Consider the following 19,196-nt stretch of genomic DNA (forward strand, 5'->3'; position numbering starts at 1 on the left):
ATGTGTCATTTACAAAACCCAAGCATCAAACCCTGTTATAATAAAGTATTTTTTATGATAAAATTGTTTTTCTTTGTACATTTCAACTGAAAAAAAACAGAACATATACTGTAAACTCCAACACCAGATGTAGAAAGAAAGACCCGGTTACCTCAGATAATATTAGGTCTCACTGTCTATTAATGTGCTCCTCAGCCACAAGCCAAACCCTACCCGCCTGTTAACCCTGCCCTGCTGGTTTCCTCTGCTCACACTAGCTGCTGAACAGCCTTTATTGCACCTTTTTGGAGATCAGCACCACAGTCACTTTCCTAAATTACTTAGGGGTGTCAGCTGCTGCAGAACCACTGAGCACTGCCTTAATGGATTAGTGCATCTTTAATGAAGCCTGGGGCAGATTCATTTCTCTGGGGTCACTCCTGAAACTCAAGCAGGAAATGGAAACATTCCTGTAAGAGTATACTGTGCATATGTAGTCCTCTTTAAAGAATACAGACTCTCAAAGTAAATGTCTATATTTATCATGAGATTGGTTCTGTGTTTTCAAAAGCCGTTTGTTTACTGGTATCTTGAGTTAGATCTTGTAAGCTCTGCAGTCAGTAATGCAAATCTCAGTGATAAAACACCAGTCTCATGGTTACCAATGGGATCAAGAGATTTCTATGGTAATTTTTACTTACCACAAACTGTACAAGTGTAATGATGTCTTGTAGAATAGTTCAAAATATCTGTAGCAGATCTAATCCTGGAGAGCCACCGCGCAGTCCATTATATCAGTCACCTTTAAATCATCAATTCGAAAAGGCATAGAATGTCTGATCAATAAAATAGTTTGTTAAATGAGGCAATTTTGGAATGAGGTATGAGCATACAACAAACGTTCAGAGCAAGAGCTGTTATTTCCAGTCTTATGTAAAGAATTTACTGAATTTTCTTCTAAATACAGTATATGAAAAATTGTAAGTCTTTAGAAATGAAGGTGTAGTGAACGGTACTGTTCAGGCCCAGGTGCAGGGCAGTGGAAGTGTGAGGGTCCAAGGAAGCATCTGCTTTAACACAAGATCAAGGGTGACCTTTCTGCTCATTGTTACAGTTGACAAATCTCTTGAGTCAACAGTCCTTCATTCCTGTAAACCAATCCAGAAGAGTCAATTTTCCCACGGGACAACGCAAGATTATCTGAGCACTGAGGAGTGCTAGGATTACAATGGTCTGACTTCAAGGAAACATTGTGGACATATTGCCATGCAAAGATTTCTCTCCTGACTCTCTCCTGAATCCAACAGAAAGTCTATGGCACCAGTTTGCCAATGTCATCCCCCACAAATGGCCAATTTATGCCAACTGGCAGCATTTACACATGAATGGTGGAGGTACTGTATATTCCCCAGCAGTCCATCTCCACTCAGCGAGGATCAGCGAGATCATTCTTAAAAGTAACTGTGATGTTTTCAGTCTGACAGTTTGTTATGTTTCTTATTAAAGATCGAGATTTTCTGGGATACAGTTTAATATCTAGGTTTCAAATGTTTCATGAAATCCATCGAGCCTGTGCTTTGTGTGCACCACTATACTGTAGCTTTTTCATTAAAGAGTTGGTATAAATAGCACTGCAGCCCTGCTGAGAGTCTTTGCACACCATTTCTTTCTGCACAGAGAGCACAGTGAACAGATGTCGCCTTTCTTTGTGCTAGGCAAATTGGTTAATTGACTTTTACAACCACCGGCTCTACAGACAAATCATCTGGCAAACTAATGCCACTGAACCTACAGTTTAAGATGTTCAAAGGCAGATTAACACAATCTCCAAGACCAGTCTAATGCTCCTCAAAAAATATCCTTTAAATACACTTGAGCATATTAATAGCAGCCAGTAATGACTATCAGGATGAGGGCAACTGATTGATTATAGATGACAGCTCCAATAACAGCAATGTGACACGTTGCTGCACAACCCAGAATAACGTTCTCATGATTTCTTTTTGCTTCGATTGCATAAGATCAATCCAAAGCCCTGTGGTTACATATGGAAACGATCTGGTTTCAAACAGAAAGCTCTGGCAGCATCATTTGCTGAAACAGAAAATACAGCAAGGGTAAACTAAAAAGATTTTGTGGGCTTTTTCTTGGTGTGTGTACTGTATTAGATCTCAAAATACTGCCGATGCAGATATTTACTTTTAATTCTGCACTATGGAAAAATAAACAGAAGGTTAAAAGTTTTCACTGTATGATTTCTGTTATATGATGGCATTTGAATGTGCTAGAAAACCGTGTCGTTGCTATTCTTGTGTACCATGTTTTAAGATTAATCTTGTTTTTTTATCTTGATTTTTGGAAAAATCCCAGTGCATTGAGGAATGTGCACAAAAGGGACAAACCGAACACTTAATGAAATAAACACATAACGAAAAACACATGGAATACAAACAAGGGCAATATTTTATGACATGAAAAAGCAGAACCACCTTCATTTTTAAAACAAAATCCTAAAAAGACACATACTGTAGTTTGTGAGATTTGGAAAAGGAGAGGCTCTCCAAAATTAAAACAAGACAGCACAACAACAAATGAGAAGCTCAGACACTTCTCATTACAATGATGAAGGTTCTCAATACACAGTAAGCAGCCCCACAACTTGATTTTCACTTACTCACTCACTGTCCTTGGTACAGGATGTATTTTTATAAACAAAATCCATAAAGCTAAAAACCACGAGGCTGCTCCAGTGTCAACTAGTACTACTATCTACTATAGATTATTAATTACATGCAAATAATAGGAATATCGAGAGGAAATATAATATTCATCTGCTAAGTAAGATGTCTTACAAGATGTCTGCTTTCTGGATCAGTTAGTTCTGAGAGCAGGTGACGTCTGTGGCAGATATAAACCATTTTACAAACAGGAACCAAGCACTGAAGCATGCCTTACCACCCTCAGTTAGAAGACGCAGTGCTTCAAGCTACGGATGAGCGAGCTCTAGCACCGTAAATCCAGCCAAAAGCAGCAAAACAAAAACAGATGTTGAAAGATGAAAAGTTGGTTACAGCACAACACGGTCTCAAGTTTCTCTAAAACGGGCCTCCTTTAACACTGGCACAGATACTGTATATCCGCTCAATGTACTGCTTCTCCTATTCCTACTACTGCTAGAACAGCTACAAGCATCACTACTACAGCAGCTGCAGCTACTGTAGCTGCTAAAGCTATTACTACTACAACTACTCTGGCTACTGTTATTATTACTATTACAGGTGCTACTGCTGTAAGTACTTCAAATGCCAAATATACACCATGCATACTCCACTTGTACAGCAGTGCTTATCGTTGGAAATCAGACACAAAGCACATACAAGTCATCGCTAAATTTACATGGTCCATGTTTCACATCAATATGTTCAGTCTAAATGGTTTATTTCTGTATTTATAACCGTCAGACTACTGGGTCTAGTATATATTTATATCATGTTTGATTTTGAGTTTGGTTTGGCTAAAAGTTCTAAATCTAAATGTCCATAACAAAATAATAAAAACCCTGAAACCACATACTAGTTCTTGTTCTTCACACTGTCTTAATGGCAATCTTGATATGTGCAAAACTTAACTTTTCCCAAAAAATTCATCATTTTGAATAAAACCAATGTTTTGCTACGGACTGATGCTCTGTACTAATGCAGTATTCAAGGCATAACAATCTCACAATTTGAAGAAATAGATTATGATATGTGGTTCACAAGAATTCTCCAAACATAAATTCTGTATTAGGTCTGTATTAAAGTAAAATTAAGAATGACATAATATGTATAATTAGCGTGGAGTGAGTAGCAGGTCAACAAAATGTCAGGCTATTACACCATAAATAATAACCTGTGACTCATTTCCCCAACTTTTGACTAAAGATAATTTAGTATTAGAGTGCAATATTAAAAAACACAACCTCTATTAGTCCAATTTGTATGCTTTTCTAATCTCACATGATGCTAGTTAAAGAAAACTATGACATTTCTGTGCTGTCTTCATCTGCAAGTCCTAATACCACATGAAACATAGTCTTACGACTGATAGCAGTATAGGATAGTGTTTTATCAAACATGATTTAATGGTGTGTCATTAAACTGCAAAACAAGAAGGAAGCTTCACATTTCCACACAAATATTGTAATAACATTTTTAATTACTCTGTAATTAGTGATTACGTTATGCAAGAATAAGCAGACTTCCATGTACTACATCTTAATACATTAATATAACATGATATAATACATTATATAACATGATGTTCTACACTGAATAAGGACTTCTATGTTCAGTATTAGCTACAAAAAAGGTTTGTTCTAGTAAAAAAAATAGACCATAAGTCTAACAATGTATCTACTGAAGAACATAAGAACCTACATTTTGTTCCCGTTAAAAACCTGTCCGCATAATTTGCTACCAGAACTTTACCAATCACACGGGTTCAATTACAAATGCAGAGTACTCATTTGGCCTTTCTGGTGATAAAAAGGTCCTTTTTTAGAGACTTATTTAAAACTGCCTTGTTAAGTGGGAGTGGGAGGAAGCTGGGGACATTGAGAGGAGTGTGTGCATTTGACTGTTTGAGATAAGGTAACTTTTGGAATGGGCAGTGGTGAGAGAAAAAAAAATTCCTTTAATAATAGCTGAAATAAGTTGGGGATTTCTCTTACAGGGTCTTTCTGTGTATTACAGGAACACCTTTCACATTAAGAAACAGGCAAGAGATATCTAGCCTCTCAACTAACAATGCTTTTAGCTCTTTACTTTTGTAAAACAGATTTACTTAGAACGTAATTTATAGTGTTTTGTTTCCAGTTTTCTGGAGCATATTCCAGCAGTATTCTATTTACTAGAGTATCAACATTCTCTTTACCAAAGACTTTTCAGTTCAGTATAGCTGAATGTTTTATGTTTTAGTGCTATAAAAAACATATGTCACTGAATACATGAAGTCAATACTTCATGAGAATGTCAATAACACTGAGAATAATGTGTGAGCAATTCTCTTCTCTCCCTTTAAAAATAATTATTAATATCAAGTCACAGATGCCCAGGAACCAGAAAAAGGAAACAGAAAACATGAACAGACATCCAATACATAAAGCAAATTCTGACCATTCAGATCTTGCCAAAATCTAGTTTCACCTTATTCTGGAACATTTGCCAAATAAACCAATATATTTATAGGTAGTACAGAATCCACTTTAGCCCAAATAGATTTTCATGTATCAACTTAATGCTACATATTTTGGAATTACAACTGTAAGTCTTGTGTAAATTGAATTTCTCTTTAATGCACAAATTAAAAATATTTGTTTGTACATTTCTGCATATTTATGGAAACCATACACCATTACAATGACCCTAAAATACTCAAATACTGTATATTTGCATTTTTATATTTAGGAATAATAAAACATCTAATAATATGCATAACATTTCACATTTCTTTTTTTAGTTCACATTTGAGTTTGAAAGCATCTTTTAAAAAATAAAGCTTTTTAGGAACATTAAAATTGTGATTGCTTAGGCTACAAGTTACTGATTTTAAAACAGGTGACCCAATAGTTAAACTCACACATTTTTAGTTGTTATCCCATAACCTTTTAACACACATAAAGATAAACCAAAAGCTGAATCACATGCAATTTTAATAATGCTGCTATCACTCACTGACCTTGTCCAATCACTTTTCTGTATGTCACATGTGGCTTTTTTCATGAGGCCTGTTTGGTTGCTTGTTGTGAAGTGCAGGAGATCTCTGTGTGGTGTGCAAACACTGTGGCTCAGTGAGGAAAGGGAGTGCTGCTTTAAATTCCTATTCAGATGGAGTTAGATTAAGAATTAAGAACAGGTTCTAAGGTTTGGTCCAAGACAATTATAAAACTATGAAACACAGTCACTCTGCCTGCTGAGCCACTGTGAAGGCCTATGACACTGGAATAACATAAAGAATCCAACTTCTCCCTCAGCTGCATCAGTAAAATAGGACCCTAACTGACAGGCCAATGTTTCTCAAGAAGCAAGAAGAATCCAAGAGTTATTCATACTTTTTCTGTGCCTTATGGATTAACACACAAACATAATCAAAATGTCACTTAAACAGCAGAGTACACATTAAAGAATAAGAAAATATTAACAATAACAATTAGTTATAATAACCAATGAAAACTATATGGATTTAGATGTCAGACTCGAGTCATAAAACAAGCCTCTCTTTCAGCATTCCTGCACATTATAAAATATTAATGGTGAATATTGGTCATTGATCTTCTTTTCAAAATAAGCTATAGTATACTGTACATAGCACTTTTGTTGTGACATTACTCAATATTGTGTGCAGAAATCCATGCATCAATAAATCTAACAACATTAGTTTTAATGATAATAAATAGGTTTTCTGAGCATGAGAAATACCCCAAACCCCAGAAAGAAGAAGCTAACCCACCAACAAGCAGATACAGAGGTTCAAAGACTTTTGGAATGAATAACAGGTGGTGGACAGACCAGGCAAAGGTAGTTCAACATCTTGCAGACATAAACAGTATTTATAGTTTCTTTAGGACTGTCTGCTGTCTACAGGACTTTTATACCGATTCTCTTCAGACCTCCTGATCAATGAAAGGGAGGTAATTATTGCCTCTAGAAAGGAGCATACATAAATACATAATAATAACAACAATAAATACATAAATATTCCAGAAAACCTCAAATACAGTACTAGCCATTGACATGAAAGGCCTTTCTGTCTCAGTGTTTTGTCTATGTGCAATTATTATTATTGCTTCTACTATTCATAAGTGCTCGTCACATCAGATGCTAAAAACCCAAAGGGGGCTGGAGACTTCCGTACAATGGCATTCTTGTTTTCCACTCCGGGGATGGTTTTCATGTTTAGACCCCAAAAAAAAAAAAATCTGCTGCTGGGAATCTGGAACACAGAAGGACAGAAATAGCCTGCGACCCCGCGGGCAGCGAGGGACTGTCACTTCAGTTCTTGTTCCTGCTCCAGTCCAGCACTCGCAAAATACCCAACGCTGCGCCACGAGCTCCAGTCACCGTCGTCAGCACAAACAGAATTCTTATCCCTGGCCCTGAGGGCAATATTCAGCCTGAGAATAGCTCCCGCCATTCTCTGAAAGTACTCAGGAGTATACAGGAATAAAAAGACCACTTTGTGGGTTACATTTTTCCCAAGGAAGCAGCACCTATTTTGGTGGAAACAGAAGACCACATCTTTACTGGGCTATAAAGAGAGATGTGAATCTACTGGTGTGTTAAAGGACCTCCTTTCCCCTGGCACAACTGTTCGCCTATTGGCATCCTTCTTAAAAAAAGAATCTCTTTGTAGCAGATGGAAACATATTCCCTTCTGTGTTTCTATTTTTTTTTTACCTGCCAACAAAACGATAACAAGTGTTGATCTCGTGAAGATGTTTCCCAGGCAAAACATGGTACATGGTAGACATGGTAGGTGAATAACACATCATCCTGGCAAAAATCTACAACATACGCTGGAAAGCAAGCTTCAGCACTGCAGAAAGACACCTATGGGCTTTGCAAGTAGGACACCTCATCGTGCCAATGCTTATGGCTTTACACTCCTCCAAGATACACAATTCAGCTACTCAGCCTTTTTTATGTCAATACATGGGCATCAGTATCTGCATTTTTTCTCCTGTCTTTTCAATTCAATTATATGCATGTAGTCTTAGCAAAGCAGAGCTTAAAAAAAAAAAAACGCCAGAGTAAAAATACAGTCAAGGAGTTTGCAAACCACAGACGCCAGACTGAATTCATACCATTTTCAAGTTCAGTCATTTATGCCCAAGCATGCAATTTACTAGAAGCTAAAAAATCCTAAGTTAAAAGGCAACAAAATGAAATCATGACTAACTAAACAGGGAAATATGGATCAAGGAGAGGCTGCCTAGATAGAAAAAAAATAACACACTGGTGGCGAGAAATTTAGCAAATTGTGAACATAACACTTTTCTGTCCATCTAATGTTTCCTGTTCCTTGTACAATTGTGCCTGCAAGAAAGACTGTAGACAAATGAATGCTAAATCATTCAGATAATGACTTTTTCTCATCAAACATCTTCAACAGAGAGAATAAAACACCTCACCTCAAACTAGCAGGCCTAAGTTTAGTCAGTAATGGCCCACAAAGAGCCTAAATTCTAGCAGGCCTCCTCTAGACTGATCTTACTGACCCACTGAGTTTCCTGGCTTTCATTTCAGCTGAGCTCATGTTTACTTAATTGACCCCCTAAACATAAATGACTAATAAATTACTAGTTGTTCAATAATTGTTTGTATTAAGTTAAATATTTTTAGCTCACCTAGAATGAAAATCAAAGATGCATGGGAGCCTCTATTATGACCAGGATTGAGAATTTTCTGATTTGGTGCAGTGGGGAAAAATAAATCAAGAGAACCAGGCTGTTTGTTTTACCAACCTGAATGCAATACCTACAAAAATCCTGAACATGCCACTAAGGGTGTCCACCTGATGCCACCTGAAGTGTCTGTGGGGCTCTCTTACAGCTTGGACAGTGTATATTTGAGTACTGTCTTTATAGATAAAAAACTCAAAAATCAATTGCTCAACTGTGAGAAATGACCCCATGTGTCAATTATGGTAACCTGTTCCAAACAAACATGTACTGTACTAAGTATATCTGATCTGTTGCAGAACTCCCCTAAAAGAACTTAAAGTGTAGATATGACATTTCCTCAACATTAAATGAAATAAATCCTGAATAGCTATTCACTATTGTATGTGACACAGTACCAAAGGAAATATGTCAAATCTCAAGCTCATTCAGGAACCAAACGGTATAAAAAAGAAAAAAAGAAAAATAAAACAAAGCTCAGAAGGAAGTATGTACAAAGTGACTCAATTCAGGTTTTACTAACAGCTAATACTGCAGCAGTATGATCCTGGCCTTGTCCATTATCCTTCTTACCATCAACACTCTGTGTTTGCGTCTGCATGTTCACAGTATGGCCACTGCCAAGCCAGATGTGGTCTTATGCTCAAATGCTTCATATGTAAAATCATTGCTTCATTGAAAACATGTAATATGTTGCCTCGGTCACAAAGCATTTTAATCACGCACATCAATAAAAACTAAACTAAATTCAAGCCTGATAGATATGGACATTTGCAATCAGGATTCTTGTTACATTTCAGTCTACCAGTTTAGAGCTACCAAGTTACAATGACTCCGCACTGCACATCAAACAAGTCGGGAAAACTTGTTCTAAAAACGAAATAGACTACAACACACCGGCAATACAGATCTAACAATCTATAACTACAATAAGAAATCCTGATTAGTAATTAGAATTAAAGGAAAAAACCTTGTCATCTCAACAAGGTAGAGGTGACGAGCTCATTAGAAGTTTCATCTTTTTGCAGAAAGCATAGTGAACATCACAAAGGGTTTTCTTAGTAAGTCAAACACTGCTATTGTATATTTGTCATTATCACATATACGATTAAAAGGTATGAACACTTCCAATTCATTTCATATCTGTATATCTATTATATATTAATGCATTCTTTATATTTATTTATATTTTATATTGATTTGCTATTAGAGCAAGGTATTCTGGTTCTTATACATCATCCTTACTGATCGAGAGAAACAACAAAATCCATTCTACACTACTACAGTAGAGTAAATGACACTTCAAATGCAATAATCAAAAACCTTGTGTTTTTGTTTTCTAATAATCAAACGTGTTATTAATATGCCTCCACAATATGGTTTATGGTGCATCAATGATGCAACATATGATCAGTTGTCTCAAGCAAAGGGACATTTTCATTCTTCTTCCTCTCCATACACAATTCCTCCTTTCTATGTTTATTCCATTTCGTACAGTCCTTGCCAGTGCATACCCTATGCTATTTTTTACTTGTTTACGTCTCTCAAACTGCTGTAAGCAATGACTTGACTCTGCACTGCAGGTTATTAATTTCCCCAACAGCAAGCCCAAATCAGACCCCTTCATTTCCATATTTCAAGGTGTAATTAGGTCTTACTAGCTGCAGCAATTTGCAATCATAGATCGTCTTTGGCTTATAACAAAACACAGCTCTCAATGAGAATGAAAAAAATCTAAACACTGACAAATGGCAAGATATAAGGCAGTTCTTGAATTTCCACTCCAGAGCCTAAAAAGCCTGCAATAGAAAGCTGGTCTTTCAAACTAATCTCAGCTCTTCTGTTGAATGTGCTACTGATTTTTCTGCAGAGGACACTGATGACCTCCGTGTGCATTTTCATCATTTTTTACAGGGAAAGGTAAAAAACTAAAATTACAAAGCATTCTATACACAACTGTATCATTATGGTAGGTTACAGTAATGAAAGTACAGGAAAATATTTATGGTGGGTAACTGCATTTAACAACAAAGATGAAAGAAAACTAAATAGAATTGTTAAAAAAACGTATTATTTTCACTAGGTTATAGTTTTATGTTTAAACGCAAAACACTTTGCTATCTCCAAGTTCCATTTACGGTAGATCTAGCGTGTCACAGAGAAGCCGTGCAGACGATTTGCCTACAAGAGGGTAAAGGCAATTTCGAAGATTAGTGACACCGATGATGTGGTCAAAGACTTACTGTACACTACAAAGTGAGTAATGTCTGAAGCCTTACATTCATGATCAAAAGCTGCCAGATTACCTTCTCTAACCTCAAACATGGTGCAGACACAACTTAAAATGTATGTATATGTGTTTCATGAAAAACATTCTTTGCTTCATTTCACATAATGCTTTGAAAAAATGACTATAGTACCTCTGGGTACTATAAACCAGAGTCTGTTTTTAATGAATTCTTATGTAATTAGTTGACCGCGAACAGATTTAAATACATTAATCACAATATAGTGCCAGTATAGTGCACCAGTAAACCTCTCAGGAAACACAGAGAACAGTCTGAGATCAGGTGTATCTTGTAAACACAACAGCAAAGCCAAGAGTTCGTGGAATGCAGGCCACACTGTTTGAATTATCTGTGCAATGTGGATTAACAAGAATCTCAAATTGCAAATTGTTTCCCTGATCAAATATAACTGCTGTTACCTGACTTGACAGAGAAATCCACCCTCCTGCAATTTCACTTTCACCTACTGATTTTACCAGACATGGCCCTGAAGTGCTGGCAGAGGGGAGGGGATGAAATTTAATACCATAACACTCAGCCCACTGATCACACGAGCAGAGAGTCTAGGGACATCTGTGAGTGCTATCACTGCCTTGTACCAGCCTCAACACAATTGCCAAAGAACAAGGCTTCAGAAAACTGAGAGTTCTTGTTTGCTATTCATTTACTTTGGTATATATACTTCTGTACAATACCAAGCCAGGAAACAAGAGAGTAGAATTTCTCATCTAAACCTGAGAGCATAACGAACCCTTTATTAATTATTATTGTATAATTTATTTGGTTGATTTTTTTCCCCCCAAAAGTGACTTTTTTTGTATGCATTTCTGCAGCTGGGTATTTTACTGGACCAATCTGAGTTACAGAAATGTACAACAGCAGTGAACCAATCCAGAATTTAATCCCACTTCTTCTCAGTTATGAGCCCACAGCCCCTAGGTACTGTATTTCAAGACAATGTTTTAAAAACCTGAGGATTCATGCTATCCCAAAAAGAATTAATTTACTTTCACTTTCTTGTGAAAAGTGAAAAGACTGCCCCTTATTTAACAATGAAACCTCCAAATCATGTTCCACACTGCAAGCTTCACACAACTTAGAACATAACAAAGAGTTATTTTCCTTGCATATCCAAATTGTTCTGCAATGACTATGGCATTCAGTATTCCAGCCTAGAGTTTTCTCTGCAACACAATAAATCATTTTTGCAGTTTAAAAATTTAAAGGGGGTGGACTTTTTCTCAGAATGAAGAGACATAGTACAGTACTCATGGACTAAACTGTCAGAGGTTTTTTATTGAGAATATAATGGTGGGACGCTCAGCTACCAGAAATTGGAATTTGACTGTTGGAATAAGCATTTCATGATAAGATCATTCAGGAGAAAGAGAGGGCCTCAGACTAAGTGCTCATGAAATTTGGAAAGAAAAAGGAAAATTATATCCTCTTTATGCAAAAGCTATGCATGAAATATTTGAAGAGAAACAGTGCCTGAGTCAGGTCTCCATTAAATGTACAAATAGACCCAAATAACCATCAGCTTCACCCTTGAGTAATACAAATTGCCTTGACAGAGGCCAATTTGCCATTGAAGAGATGCACGATTGCACTGTGTGCACAGTAAGCACAGAGACAGAGAGGCAGGCACAGGAAGGAGACAATGGTAGCTTAATTATAGTTAAGACCACCTCACCGAAAACTGTTACCAACATTCGAGTTACATTTAATTATACAGACACTAAGTGTATAATAGATTACAGTGGCAATAGGAAAACTATTTTTTTTACCTTTTAAATCATGGGCACAAGTAAAAAGCAGAGTCCTTTCTGCAGACGAAAGTGTACTTCTTATGGCCATATTTAAAGAGTTTAATTCACAATGACTTATTGTCCCAAAAAGATGCCATTTTCTTCTAAATTGAACAATACATATGTTGACATAAAAGAAAAACAATTTCATGAACATTTCTAAACAATATTGAAGTATAGTCCTTAATTACCAAATCATCTGTTCCCCGAGTGAAAACACATTTTCCAAAAACATTATGGGAAATTCTAAGAAGTTTCTTTCATATTTAGCTAGTCTAGCAGATAAGCATCTGCTGCACTTTTTCAGATAAGACTAAAGGAACTGTGAAGATGGGAAGAGAACAGTGACAACACAAGAAATCAGCTTCAGCCCATTTGCTATAATATGTACATTATTGCACTACTACAGGGCTGACTGGGTCAGAAGCTGCCATCCTTCAGTGATCCCTGCAGCTTCAGTGAACTAAAACATTTCTCAGCGAGAGCTGCATCAATACTCCATCTCATCTGCCGCTAGAGCTGTGGGATTCTTCGGGATTGCAGGTACAAAAGAGGAGCCGGGTAGTCCTCATTTACACTATGTGGTAAGATACATGCATGCAATTGTTTGACTCTCCTGTGCTAGTACAGTATATAGGCTGTGGCCGTGAACCAGATAAATTAAAAACTGCTGTTCGGGCTCAGCAACATGGTTGCCATTTGCGACTGTTGACTATTATCCCCTCAGCAGACACCCCTCCTCCTCATCAGTTTAATTAAGTACATCACCCACTTAAGCATAGTAATGATAGAGGGAAAAGAGAGAAAACATAAATCACACCCAGAGTCCACATCAAATAAAGGCTGCCCCCTCCTTTAGAAATAAATGGATTTGTGTTATGTCAGGGTGGGGATTAAACAACATGAACAGTGAGAACAGGAGAGCAAAAACTCTCGGGAACTAAAAGACTCCAGACCTCTGAACTGGTGATGAATCAGTGAATCGGCATTGTTGGAAGCTCTTACTAGTTAACGAAATGACTGCTTTACACTCCTCACACGGAGGTGGGCATCTTAATGCAGTTTAAACAAACCTGGTATCAGAGGGGTGCAGAAAGGGGAGGTAATACCTACAGTAAAACTCATGTGAATTCCTTTTTTTTTCCCCTGCAAATGAAACTGCTCCTTGTCTCACTAAAGGGATCCAGCCCAGCTCACACTGTTCTGTTGAATACAGAGGGATGCCTATGTGAAAGATTCCTCAAGGATTATATTAGAGGGGCACAAGGTGGAGGTATTGATGAATTAGCGAGGAGAATAATCTGAACTAAGACAGAGTTGGGTTTTCAAAAAAAAAACAGCCAACAGCACGCCAGGAAAGACGATGATATAAACCAAGCCTTTAAAAATAAAACCCACAAGCTCATTGGCTGTTATTAATCATGTTAGCCCTATAAATAACTTACCACAGGGGACTATGCAGTAGGAGTTCTCTTTTAATCAGGTAGAATCTGTTCTGATAAAGAGGAAAGACTTCTCTGTCACTGCTGGCTTTCCTTTGTGCGGCTAACTTCGTGTTTCAGTCTAAGTCGTGACACAATGCATTTCTGAATGGTGCATCAGATTGCCCTCTCAAACCTGAGGTTTAAAGGACAAGGCAGTTTGCTGACAAATTACAAGTGGGAAGAAAAGCTCTAATGTTCATTTAACTCCATTACAAAGCATTTGAGGTTCAAAAAGTCCACTTCTTTGTCAATTTTTGCTAAGCTTCAGAGATACAGGATGTGGTCTAGAAGCCTGTGGCATTTATTGCACTGAAATGGTCAGCTGCTTCTGTGAAAAAGGACTTCAGCAACAACACGTCAGACCTGGGCTTGCTAAGCAAACTCAGCATACTATTACTTTTACAGTACGTCTAGGCGAGACTCTTATTCCTAGTTGTACCCCCAACATGTCTGCCCTTCAGTACAGATCATCTGTCCCGTATCTTCCTGGTGAGACAGTGTTTGTTTCAGACTCACAATATATCGTGTCAAAATGAAGGGGCAGCCAGGTAACAGATGAAGAGATAGTGGGGTCATGTAATAATCATGCAGACACTTTCTTTTCACCATTACTCCCACTCTGAATGATCCTCGGCTGTACCCCGAATGAAAACCACCAATTTAGACCTGAGATTACTTAAACATTACTGTCATTAGAATCCTGAGTCAATTCTTATTATTATTCTTATGTGATTCAAATATTGGCATCTAAATAACGATTGTACTTCTATCCATCTATTTTCAATCAGTTTAATCAGTTTCATCCAATTTAGGGTTTGAGGGAGATGAATCTTACCCTGGCAAGTAATAGTTGTAAAATGAACCTGAATTATTATTATTATTATTATTATTATTATTATTATGCTTGAACATTTGTTAATTTAGCAGTTGTCTATATAAAGGGGATAAAACTCAATTGTGTTTGTATAGATAAACCACTCTTACAATTATTACATATAATGTAATAATCTACATGATAATAGGATTTAATGGAATACACAGCATACTGTAGATTTATAAATGGAATGCTTTGCATAATTAACCAGCAACAGCATTAAATGATCAATGTTTTGCATTCTGATGGTAATGCTGCAATAAGATGATTTGGGTCTAGACTTACTTTGGTCTAGTATTTCTACAAAGAAAGTTCATTTCAGCACCATGAAGAACGATTTGTTTTTTCTAATCTATTGTATCCTCACTGATACCTGAACTGCAGTTCACCGCCTTTTTTTTCCAAATTTGCAAATGTGCTTGATTTCAGAAGGTTTCATTCCTCACAGATTGTAGGCACATAAAAACCAAAACCCATAAAGAGTAAGTGGTAATTCTTAAATGTCTGGTAAGGATTTTTTGCAAATTGTTTCTGTTTGATTAATTCAGACAAATGTTACCCTCTTTGTAGAAACCATAAAGACATAAGTTTTCAGCTGGATTAGTTAGAAGTGGAAATCACACAAGGCAATGTGTGTGAAATGTAGTTTGTTGTTAGGAGGCAAAACATAGTCACCTACTGTATAGACCAGTATATGGGAAGTATGTTAGAATCAAGGGGTGGCATTCAAGGGTACTGGGGCCCTGGAGTTTGTACCCTGTTCAAGAGGGAGGTCTTGTTACCCATCTTCTCCCTTCTGCTTCTGAGAATGTAAATGACAAGTCTGAGGCCGAAATTAATTTTGGAGACGAACCGAAATTTCAGTGTGTTGTCTGAGTGTCAAATGCAACAGGAAGTAGTAACCAGCAGTCAAACCACTGAGACTTTCTGTCCTGATGCGGCCTGTGTTTTTGTTCAATGCACACCAGACCTCTCCCTCCCTTCAGCATCTCCGAGACCAGTTCTGCTACAGGGTGGACTTACTGTAAATATACCTACTTTACTGAACAAGTCAATGCCTGAATGAAAAGGAAAGGCGAGTCAGCCTGATCAATCACTTTTCTCAAACTTGTCCTCTCGTTATAATTGTGCATTCTGTTAATAAATTCAGATGCAGAAATCAAATTTTTATAGTGAAGCACACCTATATGGAAAGGCCTTAACGCACCATATGCAGGACACCCTAATTTTCCTGATGTGTCTATCTGTCACAAAGGCAAGAATAGCATCTGATTTAGGATTTTGGTGTTCCCAACAGTGCACTACACTTCTTAAGTTATGATGGGTCTTATCATCACAGAGACATGCCTCAGTGTCCTTTATGGGAATCCAACAAAACTGAAAAAAGAGGACAACTGTTTTGTGGAAGAGCCACATAGCATTGGTACATAAACAGAAGCTGGACCAAAGGAACAGTTCGACAACAATACTTTACGTATCAAACAAGAAATCTGTACAGCTATCTCAGCAGCAGAGTTCTACTACTCTTACAGAAAAAATAAAAACATTTTCTTTTGGCCATTTTCACTAGCTCTTAACCTAACAAGAAATTCAACAGAGGACTCAATGAACCCATTACAGTAAAATAAACGTAAAGCCGAAAGGATATCTGACTGAGCTGTTCTAGCTTACTTGTCCCTTTGTTTTGTGAACTGAGGTTTTTCTTTGGCTTGTCACCATGGCAAAAAAACACTCAACTAGTCAAATGAAATAAAGCTAAATCATGATCTCATTTCCTGCCTTCTCAAATTTGTTCAAACGTCAAACCACATGCCTACCATCAGCTACATACAGAGGCCTACACAAACTCAATATGATGTATTACATGCTCCCGCACAAGGTGCAGTCTTACAAAGTGTTTTCAGAATTAGTTGTTTCCCAGGCTACTTTTCAGACCAATAAAAGTTACTACTTAGCATAACACCTCTGGATATTCAGTAATTGAGTGGGGAAAAACTTACATGTATTGTCTACCAAAGTGTAATTAATATTGTGGATTACGAAAAAGAGGGATAAAAAGGATCTACTGTACAAACCCAGTAACAACCAATCTGATGACTAAGGTTATAAATGTGTGCGTTATTGATGATAAAGTCTCCATCCTCCGTGTTTAATCTGTTGTTTTGGGGCTCACTTAAAAAGAATGTTAATGCAAATGGTATGTTTCTGAACGAAGAAGTAAGAAAAGTTATACTGATGCAGGCAGTTATCTTGTGAGTCACAGAAATTCCTAGTGGCCTCCTACTCACTAAAAGGCCTGTTGACAACTGAACTGTTCTCACCAGCACAGTGGTGTTTACTGTAGATTAATACGGTATAACGCAAGGCTCTCAGTCCTGTTACCAACCACCAAAGGAAATTAAAATAAAAACAATCTGCTGTATATATACACGATATACATAAGGAACTATATTTCTTTTTTATATCGTTGTTCACAGAAAGACTACAGAGTTGATACCTGCAGTATCTCCTAACACACGTGTTAAATTCCCTATGCCTCCTTCAACAGCATGGAATTCTGGCTGCTTAGTCAGCATAATGAAATCACATCAATAACAAATATTTCCCCCAGTGCAGTGCAGCACAACTCTCGTTCACTTCCAGCCCGATTGCGCCCTAAACCTATTTAGTTACATGACTAATACAATATAACTCCGTAACCATAACCATTCAACCAGACTACGTTTTCCATCACCGGCGCTAGCGAGGATTCAGTGTACAACAACTGTGGGATTAAGATATCACATCAAAACCTCTGGCTGTGGTGCTCATTCACAATAAAAGCAATTTGGTATCACAGCCGATTAAAATTGCATACCGTACTGCATAACTAAACTGAAGCATTTTAGCTCGACCGAACCTGGAAAAAAAGTAAAAGTGATAAACTCCAGTTTTACCCTGCAATGTATCTTCACGGTGGTTGTTATTCCTTTCTACAATAATTTCATGACTTCTCTTACTTTCAACATTAAATTTTAGGATACAAAATAGTATATTTATTGTAAACAAGTGCCAGACACCATCCAAAATGAAAAGAAACTATCAACAATCCGTCTTGTAATAGCATTACAAACTACAAGGACCACAGATGACTAAAATTGCTACACATTTCTGTGAGGCCTAAATGTTTTTTCCCTAAAATTACAGCAATACGGAAACACACTGATACATAAACGGATAGTCTTTTAAGAGCAGGATGTATTAGATCGCATTTATTGAAACTGTGATTTTATACGTTTTTTCTTACTTACTAAGTAGTATTACAGTGATAATAAGTTGCAACTACAAGACATAAAGTCGTTATTTTGTAGATTTACAGTTGACAGTGTACAAATAATTTCTAATACTGTACGGTTTTGAATAACTTCAGTTAGATTTGGATTAATTCATGAAGAGGCTCAATGAGCACATTCTGAGCCCCTATCATATTTTCAGATATTTAGGGGAACTACAGTACTTGCACGATGGGGAAGCAACAAAACCAAACATCGTTTTATGTGCTCTGCGTGTGTAAGATTCTCAGATTCATTTGCAGTGGTCTTACACTCTTTTTTTTTTTGCTTTTGTTTCAAATGAGAAAAACGTGTCTGCATCCCCGAAAGCAGAACCTTTGTTACGATACATTGGATTGCGTGGATCCTACAGAAGAAAACAGCTCAACGTCTGAAGCTCTCTTGCATGCATTTGGCAATAGACCGCGTCCTTTGTGATACCTCAAGTCTGTAAGCAATTTACACAGCTCACAGGACATCCAGTCTGGTAACGTTAACAGCTGCACAACACGGCTTTAAAAAATGGGAAAGCAAGATTACCGTTTGTGAGGGTGACCGTTTCGAGCTGCCCGGACAGTCAGTGATCGTCCTCTTCTCATTCTTTCCTCGCTCATAGACAGATGGATCCAGAGGAGCTGTCACCCAGAAAACAATGTAACGATGACAATGTGCTGCCCCAGTCAAGCACAGACGCACTCAATCAATGGCACCCACGGACATGCGAAGAGCCGCTGTCAAGATGCTAGTGCTAACAGAGCAGGCGCAGGGGGAACAGCGCTGGGCAGCGAGACAGCACTCAGGGACGGTCAGCATTTTACTCTCGTACTCCCAAAACGAAGAGTAGCTATTGCATCGCCAGGGGATGCGAAGCGAGCAGCAGCACTGATTCGCACTGTAAAGTAATAACACCTAGCGATAAAAAGCTAGAACCTGTTATTTGGTTCTTGCCTATTTTGTGAATACCAGCGTTTCACGGGTTATCTGGAAATGCTGTCGTTTCTTGCAAAAAGAA

General features: G+C 37.5%; 1 protein-coding gene across 1 annotated transcript in view; it reads right to left on the reverse strand.

Annotated features, from left to right (window-relative positions):
- LOC102689028 (USP6 N-terminal-like protein) overlaps positions 1-18,951 on the reverse strand; it is a 46,514-nt gene extending 27,563 nt beyond the window's left edge. The window contains exon 1 of the mRNA XM_015338314.2: positions 18,725-18,951. The gene's annotated coding sequence lies outside the window, so the exon portion shown is untranslated. The remainder of the gene's footprint in view (positions 1-18,724) is intronic.
- Between the last annotated feature and the right edge of the window lie 245 nt (positions 18,952-19,196).

This window comes from Lepisosteus oculatus, chromosome 21 (genome assembly GCF_040954835.1).
Source record: "Lepisosteus oculatus isolate fLepOcu1 chromosome 21, fLepOcu1.hap2, whole genome shotgun sequence".
In the NCBI taxonomy this organism is placed as follows: domain Eukaryota; kingdom Metazoa; phylum Chordata; class Actinopteri; order Semionotiformes; family Lepisosteidae; genus Lepisosteus; species Lepisosteus oculatus.